Genomic DNA, 20,120 nt, shown 5'->3' on the forward strand with positions numbered 1-20,120 from the left:
TTATGGTATGAGTGCAGGCAGGTGGGACTAAGGGGAAAAAAAATTTGTTCGGCATGGACTTGTAGGGCCGAGAAGGCCTGTTTCCGTGCTGTAATTGTTATATGGTTATATGGTTAACAATGAATAAACACAGTACTCTGTAAATCTCATTATAAACAATATAAAAAGTTCAGTATGTACACACACACACACATACACACACACACACATACACACACACACACACATACACACACACACATACACACACACATGCACACGCACATACGTACACACACACGCACATGCGCACACACACACACACACGCACACACACACGCACATGCGCACCATACCACACACACACACACACACACACACACACACACCACACACACACACACACACACGCACACGTACACACACACTAATAGGGCATTTAATGGGTTGACAGTCAGAGTATTTTAGTTTAGTTTAGTTTATTGTCATGCGTACCGAGGTACAGTGAAAAGCTTTTGTTGCATGCTAACCAGTCAGCGGAAAGACAACACATGATTACAATCAAACTATTCACAGTGTACAGATACATGATAAGGGAATAATATTTAGCGCAAGGTACCATAGTGGTAAAGACAAGAGGGCACAGGTGAGATGTGAAAAGTTTAAGGGATATGTCCAGCTCAACCTAGAATTGGTTTTAAACTGTTTGAAGAAGTTCAATTGTTTTGGGTCATCTTCTCCCTTTATACAAGTTTCTGAAGAGTCTGCTCTTTCCTTTAGCACAGACTCTCTTTCACTGTGTTATCTGCTCTCTACAAGCCTCCTTCTCAACCTCGCTCCCTCCCTCATCATTCCAGTTTTCTCTAGGTTCTGAAACATGGAGTTCAAGTTTTTCACTTGAATTAACTTTCCATAAATTTATTTGTGTGTCAATGCCTGCCTCACGAAACCACACATCCTGCAGGATATTGTATTATCAATACTTCTTCTTGTGCTACCATTTCACGTCGTTGTAAAGTTACACTTGGTCCTTTATTCCAGACCTACAAGGAAGAGTTTATTTTAACTCCCTCAAGCTGAAGAAGACAAGTAATAACATAATGAAAGGCATGGTGGCACATTTTCTGAAAAGTATAATTTTATAAAAATGAACGGTCATTTTTACAAATAGGTAATTTAAAATTTAATTCATCGTTTTAAATAATAATACCAGTTTTTAAATGTTTGTTGATGATATTTCAGCGAATGTGATTCTTACCCATTTGTCCAAACTTCCTTAATTTTTAAGAAATTTGTTAACAGCTCCTCCGCAAAATTTGATCAACAGAACTGTTTATTTTCCCGCTATCTAACTTAAAAACAGCAGGAACAGAAGCCGAGAGAACATAACATCTGCAGGAATAAGGCCCCAAGAGTTTATAAAAAAACTCTGGGAATAGAAGCCCTGGAAGTTAAGCTCAGCAGGAACCGAAGCCTCGAAAATGTAAAGAAAACAGGAAAAGACACAGGAAGAGTTTAAATCAGCAGCAACAGAAGACCCAAGAATTTATAAACTGGGAAATGGAAGACTTGAATATTTAAGAAAGCAGGAACAGAGGCCTCAGGGGTAGTATATTAAACATAGCAAGTTCAAATGGAGCAGAAACGGAGGCCACATGATTTTCTGACCATTGGGAGTTTATATCGCCTGGCAGTGGTTTGAAAGTGTGGCAGCAGAACTGAAAAGTGATGTTGACAGGGCCACGTATCTGATTGGCGTAGCCATTGGTGAATACAATCTACTGTCCACTTTGGAAAGTAAAATATGTCAAGTTAAGTAATTTTGGATGCGTGCAACACATAACCTGTGCTATTGCCATTGCTATTGGTATTGATTTATTATTGTCACATGTACTGAGATACAGTGAAAAATGTTAGTTCCGTGCTATCCAATAAAACCATAGTATACATGAGTACAATTTTGCCACACAAGTATAACATTTACTGCAATGAGAGTGTAGTATCAGAGTGTAAAATATAGTATTACAGCATCATAGCATTACAGTTACAAGGCCACTCACAGTTTAGAAAGTATTTGGATGTTATTATAAGTGTAATAGTGAGCATTGAAAGTATGCGTGTTCCTGTTATAGTGAAGGGCAAGGCAGGTAGGAGTAAGGAATGAGAAAATTGAGGCACTGGTCAGGAAAAATAAATAGGCATGGGTCAGATATTGCTGGGATCAAATGCATCCCGGTAATTATTGAATCAAACAGTCATAGTGTAGAAAGATGTCCATCAACCCAACTTGCCCACACCTGCCAATATGCCATATCTACACTGGTCCCACCTGCCTCCACTTGATCCATAACCCTCTAAACATATCCTATCCACGTCCATGTCCAAATGTCTATTAAACGGAACGAGCTTCCAGAGGAGATAATACCTGCCTCAACCATCTCCTCTGGCAGCTCATTCCGTATCTACTTCCGTATATACCTACCAACCTTTGTGTAAAAAAAGTTACCCCTCAAGTTCCTATTAAATCTTTCCACCCATCACCTTAACATTCTTGATAACCAACTCCACTGTCACCAATGTCAACTATTTTGCAGTCTTCTGCAATCATATTAATCCATTCTTGATATTCTCATCCAAATCATTGATATCTATTTGATCTTCTATCTATCATATATCATGTATAACTGTTAAAACTCTTATCTTGTGTGTGTGTGTGTGTTTGTGTGTTTGTTTGTTATTACATCCTCGTGAAAAATCTACGCGGTTATGATAAAATATTTACATATTCCGTATGACATTTTCCTCGTTGAGTCAAAAATCAACTTATCGTAAAATGTCATGCTTTATTTCTCGACATTACTGAAAATGTATTAAAAAATTGAATTTAAAACACTTTACTCTTAAAATCATTCCTCACAGCATCCAAAACACTTTGATACAAAGTTGCAAGACAGGAACACTGGCAGGAACACTTTTCAACTCAATGGCATCTCACAGCAAGTGCACCCAACATTTGCAACAATGTTGCCATCATAGCTCCTTGCAGGCCAGGAGGGGGAGGGTCAATTGGTATTGCAATTAGAAGTGCAATTGGGATTTTTTTTTCCAACTCCAGTGCTGGGGGAGGCTCACGAGCTATGATCTTTGCTGAGGAGTGCTCGAATCTTATGTTCCGCAACAGGTTGAGGTGGAGGACCACGCCTCCCGTGGGGGCTACGGGTGCGTTGGGGGAGCAGATCTGCACTTAGTCTAGCAACTAAAACTCTGATCTTGGGCTCTTCTGGTTTGTGCGTTTTTTATATTTGCGCGAAAACGGTATACAATAGCGCTACAATTTTTCATCAGCTCACTCAACATTCTCCTGGGCTGCTATTGCAACAAGTTGCATTCTGATCAGTGGTCTATTGTAAAAGTTAGAGAGGTTTAAAAATCGTTAACACCGTGCATGCGCAGATCGATCTCCTCTTCTGCCAGTTAGCGCCGCACAGATTGGTCCCTTCTCCTGTCACTCTCGAGGACGATCCGCCCCTTCCTGCACCATCGCATCTTTACTGGAGCTAAAGGACACTGCATGTGGTGGCGGAGGTCTCCATCCGGACACAATTTTCAAAGGGATCGGAAGCAGAGAGTCTGATCCCGGTGGAGGAGAGCGTCAAGCGCCCGCTGTGAGTCCCAAACGCACCACCATCGCAATACCCTGCAGCTCCAGCTCCTTCTCCTCTGGTCCCCCTCGTTGGTTCCTGCACCCCTCCCCCATGACATGCCCCTCCCACCCATGGCTCTTCCTCCATCTTTTCTCCGTGCTCTCCCCCCCCCACCCCCCTACCTTCACCCGCCCACGCATTGGCGCGGCTGTAACTGCTAGTGCTTCCGGTTCGAGCCAAGGATTTGAGGCCTGGCTCTAAGGGCGCCGAGGCTGATGCTGCTCTGAGGCACGCAAGAAGGGAGAGACGCGAAACATCACCTGTCCATTTTCTCCAAAGATGCTGCCTGACCCACTGAGTCACTCCAGCAATTTGTGTCTATCGTGAGTAGGTTGGGTCTCTACTCAATGGATTTTTGAAGAGTGAGAGGTAAATTATGGGCCTGCCCAACTTACGCGACTTTTTCGGCGACTGCTGGTACCCGTCACAGGTCACTGCAGGTCACCGAAAATGTTCAATATATTGAAAATCCAGCGGTGACCAGAAAGACGCAACAACTCTGTGGGCGACTGAGGAGATTACTCACGACCATACAGGCGACATGTCACGGGGCTGAAGCTTGTATGGTCGTGAGTAGTCGCCCAAAGAGTCATACCTTGTTCTGGTCGCCGCTGGATTTTCAACGTGTTGGAAATTTTTTGCCGACCTGCTTGACCTATGTCGGGTGCTGGCAATCGCCGAAAAAGTCGCATGAGTGGGACAGGCCCATTATTGAAACATCTAAGTCTCCAAAGGTGAATGACTGAATGGATGCGGAGAATATTTCCTCCAGGGAAGGTGCCCACGATGAGGAGGCAGGGTTCACAAAATGGGACACCCATTTCAAGAAGAATTTGTTCTTCCCAAGAAACGTGATCCTCTGGAATTCTCTACACAGGAAGCAGTGGAGGCAGAGTCATTCAAAATATATTCAGGCAGAGATTTATAGATTTTTAGATATTAATTAGATTGTTAATTTAGTGCAGAAAAGTGGATATAGGTAAAGGTAAAAGATCAGTCATAAAGCCTCCAAAAAAATGGCGTAACTCTGTAAGCAGAAAGTGGCTTTACAAGCAGCACAACAGTAAAGAATCAAAACTTTACTGAATATCAGATCCATACAAGGATCCATACAGATCCTACAACTGTCCACTCTTGCTCATATTTCTTGAGTTGTTATAATCATAGAATCATAGAGTGATACAGTGTGGAAACAGGCCCCTCGGCCCAACTTGCCCATACTGGCCAATATGTTCCAGCATATACTAGTCCCACCTGCCCGTGTTTGGTCCATATCCCTCCAATCCTGTCCTATCAATGTATCTGTCTAATTGCTTCTGAAATGTTGGGATAGTCCCTGCCTCAACTACCTCATCTGGCAGCTTGTTCCATAAACCCACCACCCTTTGGGTGAAAAAGTCAGATTCCTATTAAATCTTTTCCCCTTCACCTATGTTCTCTGGTCCTCAATTCACCTACTCTGGGCAAGAGACTCTGTGCATCTATTCCTCTCATGACTTAACACACCTCAATAAGATTACCCCTCATCCTCCTGAGCTCCAAGGAATAGTGTCCCAGCCTACTCAACATCTCCCAATAACTCACACCCTCGAGTCCTGGCGACATCCTTGTAAATTGTCTCTGTACCATTTCCAGCTTGACAACATCTCTCCTATAGCATGGTGCCCAGAACTGAACACAATACTCTAAATGCGGCCTCACTAACATCTTATACAACTGCAATATTACCTCCCAACTTTTATACTCTATACTCTGACAGGAAGGTTAATGTGCCAAAAGCCTTTTGGACCACCTGATCTATCTGCGACTCCACCTTTAACAAACTATGCACCTGTGCTCCTAGATCCCTCTGCTCTACAACACTCTGCAGAGGCCTACCATTCACTGTGTAGGTCCTGCCCTTGTTAGACGTCCCAAAATGCAACACCTCACATTTCTCTGTTTTAAATTCCATCAACCATTCCTCTGCCCACCTGGCCAATTGATCCAGATCCTGCTGCTCAATCATCTTCACTATTTGCAAAACCACCCACTTTTGTATCATTAGCAAACTTGCTAATCTTGCCGTGTATGTCCTCATCCAAATCATTGATGCAGATGACAAACAGTAACGGGCCCCAGCACCGAACCCTGAGGCACACCACTAGACACAGGCCTCCAGTCCGAGAAGCAACCTTCCACCTTCACCCTCTGCTGATGCCAATTTTCTATCCATTCAGCTATCTCTCCTTGGATCCCATGTTATCTAACCTTCCAGAGCAGCTTACCATGCAAAACCTTGTCAAATGCTTTGCTGAATTTATACAACATCTACAACCCTGCCCTCATCGACCTTTTGGTCACGTCTTCAAAAAAACTCATTCAGATTTGTGATACATGACCTCCCATGTACAAAACCATTCTGACTATCCCTAATCAGCCCTTGTCTGTCTAAATGCCCGTATAACCTATCCCTCAGAATACTCTCGAGTAACTTTCCAACTACAGATGTTAAGCTCACTGGCCTATAGTTCCCAGCATTTTCCCTGCAGCCCTTCTTGAATAGAGGCACAACATTTGTCACTCTCTAATCTTCCGGCAAACCGTCCTGTATTTAAGATTGATTTGTACATCTCAACCAGGACTCCCGCAATTTCCTCTCTGGTTTCCCACAATGTCCTCGGATAAATCTGATCTCGCTTGATTTGGAGAGATCTTAGGTAGATACTAAAAGCAGAAGAATGCTGTGCAAATTGTGACCTACACTCTCAACGTATTATGATTATCAATTAGGGCAGCACATTAGCGCAGCGGTAGAGTTTCTGCCTTACAGCTCCCTTTAACCGGGGTTGATCCCGACTACTGGTGCTGTCTGTATGGAGTTTGTACGTTCTCTCTGTGACCGCGCGTGTTTTCTCCGGGTGCTCCGGTTTCCTCCCACACTCCAAAAACGTTCACGTTTGTAGATTAATTGGCTTCTGCCGATTGCAAATTGTCCGCAGTGCATAGGATAATATTAGTGTACAGGACAAACGTTGGTCAGGGTGGACTCGGTGGGCCGAAAGGCCTGTTTCCGCACTGTATCTCTAGACTAAACTGAACTAAATCTAAGCTAAACTAAACTGTTTTTCAATGTGCAACCAAAGATACGTCTTTATCTGTAGTTGGAAAGGGGACATGACTTGAGAATTAAGGGACTGAAGTTTAGGGGTAACATGAGGGGGAACTTCTTTACTCAGAGAGTGGTGGCTGTGTGGAATGAGCTTCCAGTGAAGGTGGTGGAGGCAGGTTCGTTTTCATCATTTAAAAATAAATTGGATAGTTATATGGACGGGAAGGGAATGGAAGGTTATGGTCTGAGCGCAGGTATATGGGACTAGGGGAGAATATGTGTTCGGCACGGACTAGAAGGGTCGAGATGGCCTGTTTCCGTGCTGTAATTGTTATATGGTTATATGGTTATATGGTTTATCTTGACAACAATGCCTTGAGGCAGACAACAAAAACATTCATATCATCAGCCCGTGTTTTTATAGTTCCTTTGATAAACAGCGACATACCATCATATTTACAGGGTGATTACATGCAAATAACTTCTCCTTGCACATTGACACATGCTATTTGCCAGCTGGGTTTCGATAGCACTTTTAGAGTACTTTCATGCATATCTGCAAGGGATACAGAAACTAGAGATTAAACCCACGTTTATCTGCTTCGGTGTAGTAGAAAGCATTCTCGCTTTATCTTAGGTTGGAGGTGCTGAGTCATCAGTTTCCTCAGAAGCACATACCAATCTTTTTCCCATATTGATATTTTAATTGGTGCTTTTTAATTATGTTTTTGTGCTTGGTTCTGGTTTCAGGAGATTCCTTGCTTTCCGTAATCACAGCAGTTGATTAGCATTAACATTGTGGTTTGGTCTGCAGAATGAAGAGAGATTCAGTGCCCAACAGCATGAAACTTACTTCCCCCATTTTTACTTCACTAAAACACAGCAACTTGTCCACATTGCATTATTATTTATAACAAATCAGTTTCCCTTTAAGTATATTTACAATATGTATAATGTTACAATATGTTTTTATTCATTTCATATGATCAGCCATGATCATATTGAATGGCGGTGCAGGCTCGAAGGGCAAAATGGCCTACTCCTGCACCTATTTTCTATGTTTCTATGTTTCTATTTATCCATAGTCTGTAATCTTTTTTATTAAACCTCCTGATGAGGGACTTTGGAGAATTCATATTTTTACTTGTACAGCTTTGTAAATGTCAAAGAATTGGGTTTGAGCAGCATTTGGGTATGAATCTCGTACACGTTTTACATGTATGAAGATGCGATGATCCTACAAATGGTAAATGTAAGCACAGATTGATATAAATTGTTTCCAGATGCAAGTGTTCAATAATATTGTGCAATGTATTGCAGTTGGTGGATTATTATAGCACAGAAGGATTAATTCACTAGCTCTGACCATAAGGGTAAAATCATTGAACTTCTTGCATATTGTATCAGGGCCCTGGGCCTGACCACTGACATTGACTACCTGGTCATCTGGACTCACTGAATTAGATGAGTGTCTGAAAGTCCTCATGAAACACAAAATATTGAACAGTACTGCAGAGGAACAGGCCCTTCAGCCCACATACCAATACTAACTCCTATCTGCCTGCGTATAATCCATATCCTTACACCCTGCATATCAAGTGTCAAGAGAGTCAAAAGTGGCTTATTGTCCCAGACAGAACAATGAAATTCTTACTTGAAGCAGCACAACAGAATATAAATATACAAAATTATCTTAAATCCGACCATCATATCTGCCTCAACCAGCACACACAGCAGTGTGTTCTAGTTACTCATCATCCTCTGAGTAAAAATCTTGCCCTGCAAATCTTCTTTAAACATTTCCCCTCTCATCTTACAGCTATGCCTAATGAGATGAAATAATTTATTTTTCCATCCTGGGAAAAAGGTTCTGACTGCCTGCCCTTTCTATTCCACTCATAAAAGTCCACACTTCTAACAGTCCTCCCTGCAACCTCAGGCATTCCAGAAAACAATTCAAGTCTGTCCTACCTCTTCCGTCTTAATAAAGGAACAACATTAGCTACTCTCTAATCTTCGGGGACCTAAGGTTGCACATATTATTCTTCACACTGATTTCACTGTCCACCATGTCCTTCTCCTTGGTGAAAGCAAATGCAAAGTACACATTTAGAACGTCACCTTGCAATTGGACTCCAAGTGTAAATTTTCTCCTTAAGCGGTCCTACCTTCTCCCTAGTTACCCTTTTCTTCTTAATGTAAAACAAAAAAGCTTTGGGATTTGCTTTAATCCATCTCACTCAATCCATATCATGGCCACCTTTGCCGCTTCTAATTGCCCGTTTGAATTCTTTCCATTTTTCTTTATATTTCTCAATGGTCCTGTCGGATTCCATCTCCTTAAACCTTGCATGAGTTTCATTTTTCTTTTTGACAATGTTCACAACCTCTTTGGTCATCCAAGGTTCCCTTACTTTGCCATCTATATCCCTCATCCTTACTGAAACATACCAATCCTGAACTTTAATCATCAGGCCTTTAAACAAGTCTCACACGTCAAATGTGAACCCATCCAATAACTAATGCTCGCAGTCTACTATTTAGAAGTCCTGCCTAATAATGTTGCCTTGCTCCACGGACCTTCCTTCAAGGTCCATCCTTCTCCCTATGCAAAACAATAATAAAACTTATGGAGTTGTGATAATTTCCCCCAAAATGCTCTTCCATTGTAAAAACAATCGCATGGTGAGGCTCATTTCCCAACACAAGGTCAAGTATGTTGCCTTCTTAGGTTACACTATCCACAGACTGTTTCAAGAGACCCTCTTGAATACACTGCACAAATTCTGCCCCATCTAAATCAAGACCCAATCAATATTGGAGAAGTTAAACTCACTCACTAAGCCAAACCTATTGCTTTGGCATCTTTCTTTAATCAGTCTACATATGTGTTCCTCTATCTCCTGCATGCTATTGGGGGGGCTACAGTACAGTCTCATTAGAGTGCTTGCACCTTTCTTATTTCTAACCCTGCCTGCCACTGGATGGAATACATCTCTCCTTCCCCCACCTATGCAGCATTGGAAGATGCATGCTGCCGTCCGGTGCCATATTTTTCAGGTCAGAATACTTCTGCAACAATCTCCATCAGCTTCTAAACCCCGAGACCACAACTTGAAGGGGTGCAGACTGGCATTAACTCATATAGACCAGCTTCTGATGTTGCTAGTCACTCAATTTTAGCTGCCTCTAGGCATAGAATCTCTATCAAGCAATAGTTAACATTGACTGCAAACAGGAATCATGCAAAGCTGTAGGCAGAGCAAGACTGCTGTGATACATGCACCAGGAGCATTGGGCAAAGATTAATTGGGATAATTAGGACTTGGTGCTGGTGTGACTTGGGTGGGGAAGGAATGGAGGGAGAGAGAATACAGGGGTTACTTGAAGTTAGAGAAATTAATACTCATACCACTGGGCTGTACGCAGCCCAAACAAAATATGAGATGCTGTTCCTCCAATTTACATTTAGCCTCACTGACAATGGAGGAGACCTAGGACAGAAAGGTGTGTGGGTATGGGAAGGAGAATTAAAGTGTTTAGCAACCAGGAGATCAGGTAGGCCCAAGCTGGACTGAGGGAAGGTGTTCAGCCAAACGTGTGCATTCTGAACTAATGATTAAAATTCATCCTACATTTTCTGAACTTTATTTCTCTATTTTTTTTTTAAATTTAGGTGGAGTGTTCAAGACTGTTTCATAAACGGTACACGGAAAAAATAGCCTGCATTTCCACTGACCAGCCCACAGCACGTCCTTCCTTTCTGTCGGTTGTTTGCTTGTAAAGCATGTTGATCCGTACTTCACTTTCCAAAACAATGTTTTTTTTTTGCATATAGTGGAGTTTGTTCCCTTCTATACCCCAAGAGAGGATAATTTGGGTTCTGAACTTTACAGAACAGGAAATCATAATAAATCCCAACCTGTGGCACTGTGGAAATAAATATGGAAACTAAAACTGGAGCAAAATATGTGGAAATATAGGTTTGGATACATTTCTGCTTATTCACTATCTGTGGTACCATACTAACTACAGTGCTATTTCTATATATATATATCTTATGTGGATACTTTTACTCTGAAAATGATCAAGCATTGATCATTGATTGAACTTGTAAACTGATGGGATTTGCTTTTGGGCAGTTCAGCAACACAATTTTATTTATTAACAAAGGAACAAAAGTCATGCTGCTTTGACTTTTAGAAATACTATGTTTGAATGACAACTAAAACATAATGAGGGTAAACTGGTTGAATGAAGAAAGGAATTAACTCACTAGTATCGCTCCCAACTGTTGAGTCAAAACATTATGAGATTATGTTTGACAAGAGGCAGTTTCTCTGTGCAAAACCATTAATTACGGTTAGATTGTCACACAGGTGGATACTCAAATCCAATAGGCATGAAGTGAAGGTCTTTCTTTCCTACGCATCTGATACTCTAGGCAGAGGGGGCAGCAACATGATATTGTAGAATCTACATACCTTTGTGTCCCGGAATCAATGTCCTCTGGGCACAAACCACAGGAATTCTGGCTTTGATAGGGTGACATGAATGGGAAGGTTTCATTTTGGATTTCTCTTTCATGAGGGAAATAAATATTTACATGTTAGTGGTGAATTGTTTGGTACTTAGGTATCAGCCATGATTGAATGGCAGAGTAGACTTGATGGGCCGAATGGCATAATTCTGCTCCTATTACTTATGACTTTATATGGGTGACTCTTCAATGTTAACCCAGCCATTCAGGTATACAAAGGAATCCGAGAAGGAAAAACAAAATTAGTAAGAATCTTACAAAGATAATTTGTGGTATCTCATGGCCTCCTTCTTCCCTCAAGGAAGTACTGCAGAACCTTCAACATCAAACAAGCTGCAGAGAGAATGCTTTGTGTGCATATCTTGTACATCTATGTGTGCATGCCACCACAAGCTTCCTTACAAATAACACCTTTCAACGGTTATCCGAAAGCCAAGGCCCTTTAAACATTTGGCAGACCTATAAATAGAAACTAGTTTTGAGACACAATAGGCTGATTGGCATCAGATTTACGCAATTTGATTTTCATGTCTATGTTGGCAGACAACTGCTTTCCAGATATCCATCCCTGCTCAGTGAGTGTGTTGTTACCATAAGCACAACTGCGGAACAGCTTTATATTAAACTTCAGATCTCCTAAAGGATAAGAAAGGTTTATAGGGACATGGGCCAAACATGGGCAAATGGGATTAGCTTAGATGGGACATCCTGGTTGGCATGGATGAGTTGGGCCGAAGGGACTGTTACCTATGACCCTATCCCTGTACTGCAAGAAAACCCAACCATCCCCACAGTATTACAGGCTCTGAGTTACAAGGCAGTAATTATCCATAAATAAGTATCCTTGTCTATATCTGTTCTAATCAGTAACAATTAGGAGCACCTTTGAACTATATTTACCAGGAAAACTCAAAGGAGGATTTAAAAACAAGGCCTTCCAAAGTGGATAATCCAACGGAAGATGTTCAGCGGAAGATTTTTTTTTCACACTGTAAGGAGATGAATGAGAACAATTGGCATTTCGGACTGATGTACGGTTACTATTTCCTCAAAGTTTGAAAAATCTACATATTAAATTATTGGAATAAAAGAAAATATTTCAAGATCATATATCCAGTTATACTCTTATGTTTAATTTCACATATGTTCACTTATTAAGAGAGAGAGATACTGGAAGTGCAGATACTGGTTTACAAAAAGAGATGCAAAATGCTGGAATAATACATTGGGTCCGGCAGCATCTCTGGAGAACATAGATAGTTGACATTTCTGGTCAGGACTTCTTCAGGCTTCATGTACTGTAGTAAGATGTGGACATAAGGAACTACAGATGCTAGTTTACCAAAAAAGATACAAAGTGTTGGAATAACTCAGCGGCAGCATCTCTGGAGGACATGGATAGTTGATGTTTCTGTAGTTCTGATCATAAAATCATAGAATGACACAGCCAATAGCAGGCCCTTCAACTAAACTCCTTCATGCCAACCAAGGTGCCCCATCTAAGCTCGCACAATTTGTTTGCATTTGCCCCATCTAAGATCACCCCATTTGCCTGCATTTGGCCCATATCCTTCTAATCCTTACCTATCCATGTCTACTCGAATGTCTCTAAATTGTTGTTATATACCTGCCTTAATTACTTCCTTTGACAGCTCGTTCCACATATCCACCATACTCTGTGTGAAAGGGTTACTCCGCGAGATTCTATTAATTCTTTCCCCTCTCATCTTGTAGTTCTGCCCAATCTCTCCCTATTGCTCAACCCAAGGAAGGTTGAACTTTACAAAATCATAAAGGATGTAGATTGGGTGGAGAAGGGTCTGAAGTATGAAGAAGGGTCTCGACCCAAAACGTTGCCTACTTCTCTCCATAGATGCTGCCTCACCCGCTGAATTTCTCCAGCATTTTTTTGTCTACCTTCGATTTTTCCAGCATCTGCAGTTCTTTCTTAAATAGATTGGGTGGATGGTCACAGTCTTTTTTTATCAGGGTAGGGAATCTAAAACAAGATGACATAGGTGCAAGCTGAGAGGGGAAAGATTTAATAATAACCTGAGAGGCAAGCTTTTCATTCAGAGGGAGGTGGGTACATGGGATGAGCTACCAGAGGAAGAAGTAGCAGTAGAGTTTAATAACACTTGGACAGGTTCCTGGACAGGAGCAGTTTTGAGCAAATTGGGTGAAATGTTGGCAACTGGGACTAACTCAAGACAGTATATCAATCAGCATGAATGAATCAATAAATTATTGTCATATGACAAGTCACAGTGAAATCCCTTGCCTGCATACCCAAGGTATGCATATAGTCCCCACATAAAGACATCCGACAAAGCTACAAAGCATCCTGCACCAGGTCCTGTTTTATTCTCCCCTCCCACCCCTCCCTCATGGTGGTCCCCCCTCACCAGGTCTTCCTTTGTTCCTCATCCGCAGCAGCGGCGTCCTCACTCCCACGTGGTCCGTCCTCGTCTGCTCGTTGGCGCCCTCATCAACCGCCGCACTGACCTCTCCACTATTCCGTCGGGTCCCCTCCTGACGCCTCCGTAGTATCAACCCAGGCCCCAGCCGCGTGCTCCATCGACCCATGGATGAAGGCCCTGTTTCCCTTCTGTCAAACTCTTTCACTCTCCTTAAGATGAGTTGCATTTTAATTGCTGTTGCAATAGCAGCAACTATCAACTCAGGAACATGAGCAGCAGACCCATTGATGTGCAGACACCAACAGGTTTCCATGCAAATCTCACACCATATTGACTTGGCCATTCCTGTATTTTTGCTTGCAAAAAAATTTGGAACTATCTATTGAACAGTGCTGTTTACACACACGCTCACACAGAAGAATATATATATTTATATCTCTTTGCATGTACCAGATCAATTCAATACATGGATTGGCCACTATTTTTTTCAAGGTGAATTAGGAAAAAGTATTAAATCCTGGCCTTGCCAGTGATGCAAACATCCTGCAAATGGATTAAGTAAAGTTAATTTTAACTCTAGTTATGAACTCATAGTCTGATAAATGTGACATGATATTGGTTGACAACTTAACACATCATAAACATTCCCTACTGAAAGAAAAAGAGCAAAAACAGACACTTAAAGACAGGACCAGTGCAATATATTCCATAGTGTATTTTAGCAAATATATGATTGTAATGATACAGATTATTTACGCTTTAATCAGGCTTTCAACATTTGTTTGGAATATTACCTAATATTCCAGGTCTGCAAGACTCAGTCACAATTCTATTGCAAAATTCTAAATCTTAAATATTAATGATAAGCATTTATATGAGGATCTCCAACTCTTTAAACACTGAGGATATACTTAATTCACATCCCTTTCTATTTGATTTTAGGATTTATATAATCACAAGCCAATGCCTTCTTGTCCTTTTTTTGTTTTACGTAAACTGCAATTATGCAAGTCACAAAAGAACTTGCATGAATTGTAACAAATGAAATAACATGAAAGTGCAAAACTGGATCCCAATCGTTAGGCAACAGATGAATAATTCTTATTAATTTTATTAACAAAGGCAGGAATACTCTTGAATGGGTATGTTCAGTTACAGTTTTCAACCTCACAGTAGGATGGAAAATCTGTTCCTTCACAGATTGCAATAGCACAATTGCTTCTTTATCAACTGCAGTGTTAGTCAGTTTATACATGGGGTTAAATCTTCCAGCTTTAACTCCACTGCCTGATGTATTGAGGAGCAAGACCAACAATTTATTCAACCAGCTAATGCTGAATGTTATGTGGTCATTCATCATGCAGCATTAAAATGGCAGGATTTATGACAAGAGACTTCCCAGGAGTACAGTTGAAGGAGAATGGATCCAGAATTTGGGACAGCATGTGGGGATTTAACAGACTGGGGATTTACTGGGGATCTACACCAAAAACGGTGTCTGAGACGGGCTGGAAAGATCATCAAAGACCCCTCACACACCAACCATGGGCTGTTTGCCCTCCTCCCATCAGGGAGGCGGCACAGGAGCCTCAGGTCACGTACTAGTAGGATGAGGAACAGCTTCTACAACAATACAATCACACTGCTGAACTCGGAGTCCCACCGATAGATTTCTCTGGTCCCTCCGTCCCCATTGTTTAATTATTCTGTATTTTTTTGATTATTCTGTATCTTCTCTCTTTCTATTTTTTTTATTTCTTTATGCACAACTACTACGGACTGACGCAAAACTGCATTTCATTGTACTCATACTTGTATTTGTGCGATGACATTAAAGTTGAATTGAATTGAATACTAGCGGCACAGGAGGCTGCAGATGCTGGAACCTGGAGCAATAGAAACCGCAGGAGAAACTCGAGGGCTCAAGCAGATTCTATGAAGGCAGAGGCTTCGAAATCAGTTGGAAACATTGCATTTGGATTGGAAGTGTAGAGGGGAGATGGTCAGTATAAAATGATGAGAGGGAGGGATGGGGCAGGGGCTCAGATGACTGGTGGAATTAGGTAAGGTAGGGGATGATGAAGGGAAGATGGAGCGAGGTGGGGAGAGGGAAGGGTGGAGCTCGGTGTCAGCAGCTGATGGTGAAAGGTAGAGACAGATAGGAATAGGACATAAAGTGGGGAACAGGGTTAGCCTAGAGTGTGACAAAGCCAAGGGCAATCAAAATAAATAAGAGTTCAGGTGAAACACTGTATTTTGACGCTGCCAGCAATAACAGCAATAACATAACATAGGTTTAGGTTTATTATTCTTACTAAGGTACAGTGAAAAGCTTTGTTTAGTTTAGTTTAGAGATACAGCACATAAAGAGGCCCTTTGGCTCACCGAATCCATGCCGACCAGCGATCCCCACACACTAATACTGTCCTACACACACACTAGGAAAAATTTACAATTACTCCAAGCCAATTAACCTACAGACCTGTACAACTTTGGAGTGTGGGAGGCAACCGGAGATCCCAGAGAAAACCCACACAGGTCAAGGGGAGAACGTACAAACTCCGCATAGACAGCATCCAGTCAGGATTGAACCCAGGTCTCTGGCACTGTAAGGCAGCAACTCTACCCCTTCGCCACCGGGCAGCCGGATGTTTTGCATTCTATCCAATCAGATCAGATAATACTATACATAAATACAATCAAGTTAAACTTAAATACAATGGGTAGAGCAAAGGGAAAGATACAGAGTGCAGAATATTGTTCCCAGCATTATAGCACACCAGTTCCAAAGACCAAGTCCAATACCATTAATGGGATGTAGGTGAATCGGACAGAACCCTGGCTTATGGAAGGACATTCTGAAGCCCAGAACAGAAGGGAAGAAGCTGTAACTGAGTTTGGTGGTGCACACTTTCAAGCTTCTGTACCTTTTGCCTGACAGGAGCAGGGAGAAGCAGGAATGACCGGGATGGGGTGAGTCTTTGATTACGTTGGCTGCTTTTACAAGGCAGCGTGAAGTGTAGATGGAGTCTATGGTGGGGAGTCTAGTCTGTGTGGTGGACGGCATCTCTAATGTGAAGAGTTTTATGACTCTTCACAGCAGCAATATCAAGCAACAAGGAGCATGTAAGAGAGAGTAGCTGGATGAATGACCAATAGCGTGGCCAAAGACTATTTCAGGAAGTCCAAATTAGATTGATGTAATGCAAGATGGCTTTTAATGGTGTTAGCCATATGTGATATTGTCAATGTGTGCAGTCACTGAACAGTGCTATTAATGTGGATTGCATGCTGTAATAACAAATGTTCAGGCAACACTAAGCTGGCAATTTGCCTCCATTGAGGAAACAGACTTGGGTTAATTGTGGGTTAATAGTGGATGAGATTGAAACCACATCTTGGTAGTAAAAAAAGACACAGATGTTACAAATGGTTAAGCCTCATTTGGCTGCCAGGGAAACAGATGGAATTGGTTGGTAGCGAACAGATGGAACTGTGGGGCAAGGACTGAACTAAGGTCCCAGCATCCATCAAGGTATAATGTTTATGTTTCTGAAGCTTTCCAGTGTAGCCCCGGGAACAATTCAAAAACAGAAAGTTGAGGCAGATGGGGTGGAGAGTGGGCAGGGGAGCTAAAGATGAAATGTCATTTTCAAGAGTAACTGAATAGTGCAGCTCGGACATCAATATTAACAATCTCTTACTTACTGTAGATCTCCTTCTTGGTAAAATTATTTAATTATCTTCTCCTTGCCTGAGGTTGATGTGCCAGTTACATATAAATATTATCAAGCGCCATTAGCCGTGCCACCACTTTAACGGAGCAATTTGAAATCAAAAATGAAAATCATAATATGTACTGTACTAAAAACATATTTTTATTTATCTAATTTCCTCTATAAGGGAAACCAACATGTGAAACATCAAGTAAATGTATGGAAGCTACAACAGGAGAAAAACAGGAAGAACTAAGCAATCAGACAGCATCTATGGAGGGAAATGGACAGGCATGTTGCGTTTGGACCCATCCAGCCATCCTAACCTTTCCTCATCACCCTTCATTCCAATACTGATTTGAAATATGTCTATTGCAGCCTTAAATAAACACAAGCTCTCTATGGCAAGAAGTTCAATAGACTCATAATTTCCATATAATTTGTTTCTTCTCCCATTCTGAAATGGCACTTATACTGAAGCGATGCTTTTTAGTTCAGTACTCAACATGAGGGGAAACATCATCTCAGCATGTACACAGTCCACCCCATGAGAATGCTCAACATATCAATAAGATCATCTTTCAGTCTCAATTTGTTCAATGGTTCCTCTCAGACTGCCTTTTATACCCAGAATCATCCAAGTGCATCAACTGTTTTCAATGAAATAATATATTTTTTTACAAAGGAGAACCAAAATGGTTTACAGTGCTTGAGATACACTTCCACATGTGATCTGCATAAGAATTCCTCACTTTTAGACTCGAGCCATCTTAGAACTAAGGGCTAGCATTTCATTAGCTTTTCCCCAGTATCTGCTACACTTGTGTGAACATAGAACAGCACAGGAACAGGTCCTCCAGCCCACAATATTTGTGCAAACCTGATGTTGAGTTAAACTAATCTCTTCTGCCTGCGCACTTTCTAAATCCCTCCATTTCTTGCATATCCATGTACCTATCCAAAAGCCTCTTGAATGCCCCTATCAAATCTACCTCCACCACCACCCCTAGCAGATTCAATTCAATTTATAATTGAAAATTGCACATTCCTGGTACCCACCGCCCTTTGTGGAAAATAAACTTGGACTGCACATCTCCTTTAAACTTTGTCCTCACCTTCAAGCTGTCCTTTAGTCTTTGACATTTCCACTCAGGGAAAAGTTTCTAACTGTCTACCCTATCTATGCCTCTCATAATTTGATATAGTTTTATAGCTAATACCTTCTAATCTAGGCGGCTTTCTGGTAAACCTCTTCAGCATAGAAACATAGAAATTAGGTGCAGGAGTAGGCCATTCGGCCCTTCGAGCCTGCACCGCCATTCAATATGATCATGGCTGATCATCCAACTCAGTATCCCGTACCTGCCTTCTCTCCATTCCCTCTGATCCCCTTAGCCACAAGGGCCACATCTAACTCCCTCTTAAATATAGCCAATGAACTGGCCTCGACTACCCTCTGTGGCAGAGAGTTCCAGAGATTCACCACTCTCTGTGTGAAAAAAGTTCTGAAAAAAAAAAAAAAAAAAAGCATCCTCTCCAAAGTCTCCACATCCTGCAATGGGGTGAACAGAACCGCACACAATGTCTGCTAACTTTGTATTTCATGCATCCCTTTGTGTTTCCACTAATATAAAAAACAAAGTACAAACACAACCATTGGATTCTCAGTCTAATTGGAGCATATTAGTGTGAGCAGTGCAAGATTGATGTGCTCATGTTTGAGATTTGTGGTCACAAAATAAACCTATTCTTTGCCTGTTTTATTTTCCATTTTACCCAATCCTTTATGTTCCATAAAGGCCTAAAATCGGCATCAAAAAGGCTGTGGAGCTTTGTTTTGTCAACAAAGGTGCTCTGTGTGAGCTTTAGGCTAAATTTGCAGGAACAGATGCTAAGGGTTCAGCTAATCTGAATGAGTCTTCTCAGTGTTATATTACCATTGCATGACTGTTTGTCATTACTATTTTAAGAGGTTTTCCTTCCATGATCCCATTATGGAAAGAGTGATGGAATGGGGCCAACTGGATTGCTCTGTGAAGAATCGTTTCAATGCTGCAGTGATGTTATGATTCAAAGGGATGATACTTGTTGCCTGAATTTGTAGCGAGGATGACAGCCCTTTAAACTTTAACACATGTGCTGTTGAACTGACAGACTGACAAATGGTATCACATCTGTCACAATAGCCTATTGCATGTTTCTCTACATGGGGTCCAAAGGCAGAGCCCTGTCTTGCTGGGATTCCACAGCGTTAAGCTGGTGAACTGCTGCTCAGATTCCATCCAAGTCCTAAGGTCTGAATCACCATTGATTTCAATGGGAACACTGGACCTGTGGATTAAAAGACAAAGTAAGTTATTGTTAAACAAAAAAATCATATTAATTGCATGAATTAGTTCAGTGTTTCTTGTATTTTAATTGGCTTTACTTTAAAACAGTAACATTATTTTTTTTTAAGAATTCATTTTCATTTTGTTTCACTGTATTAGTTTGTCTGCATGTTTGTCTGCATGTCAGAGACATTTAAAAAAACGTTCAAATCTTTTACAGATTAGCCAGGTGAATAAAATCCCTGCCCCATAATCAGCGGATGGGGCTTGGCAGCACAATGCAAGTATCTTTTCTACAAAAGAGTGGCTTACGAAAGACACAACAGATCTTAACATAGAA

General features: G+C 41.4%; 1 long non-coding RNA gene across 2 annotated transcripts in view; it reads left to right on the forward strand.

Annotated features, from left to right (window-relative positions):
- LOC129696605 (uncharacterized) overlaps positions 1 to 18,433 on the forward strand; it is a 28,768-nt gene extending 10,335 nt beyond the window's left edge. The window contains exons 2-4 of one of the 2 annotated variants that reach the window (XR_008723372.1): positions 7,927 to 8,026; positions 10,451 to 10,757; positions 17,638 to 18,433. This is a non-coding gene — a long non-coding RNA (uncharacterized LOC129696605). Of the gene's footprint in view, positions 1 to 7,926; positions 8,027 to 10,450; positions 13,270 to 17,637 lie in introns of those variants that run through there. The other variant, XR_008723371.1, reaches the window with a different exon arrangement.
- Positions 18,434 to 20,120: the final 1,687 nt, after the last annotated feature.

The sequence above is a fragment of the Leucoraja erinacea genome, chromosome 1 (genome assembly GCF_028641065.1).
Source record: "Leucoraja erinacea ecotype New England chromosome 1, Leri_hhj_1, whole genome shotgun sequence".
In the NCBI taxonomy this organism is placed as follows: Eukaryota; Metazoa; Chordata; class Chondrichthyes; order Rajiformes; family Rajidae; genus Leucoraja; species Leucoraja erinaceus.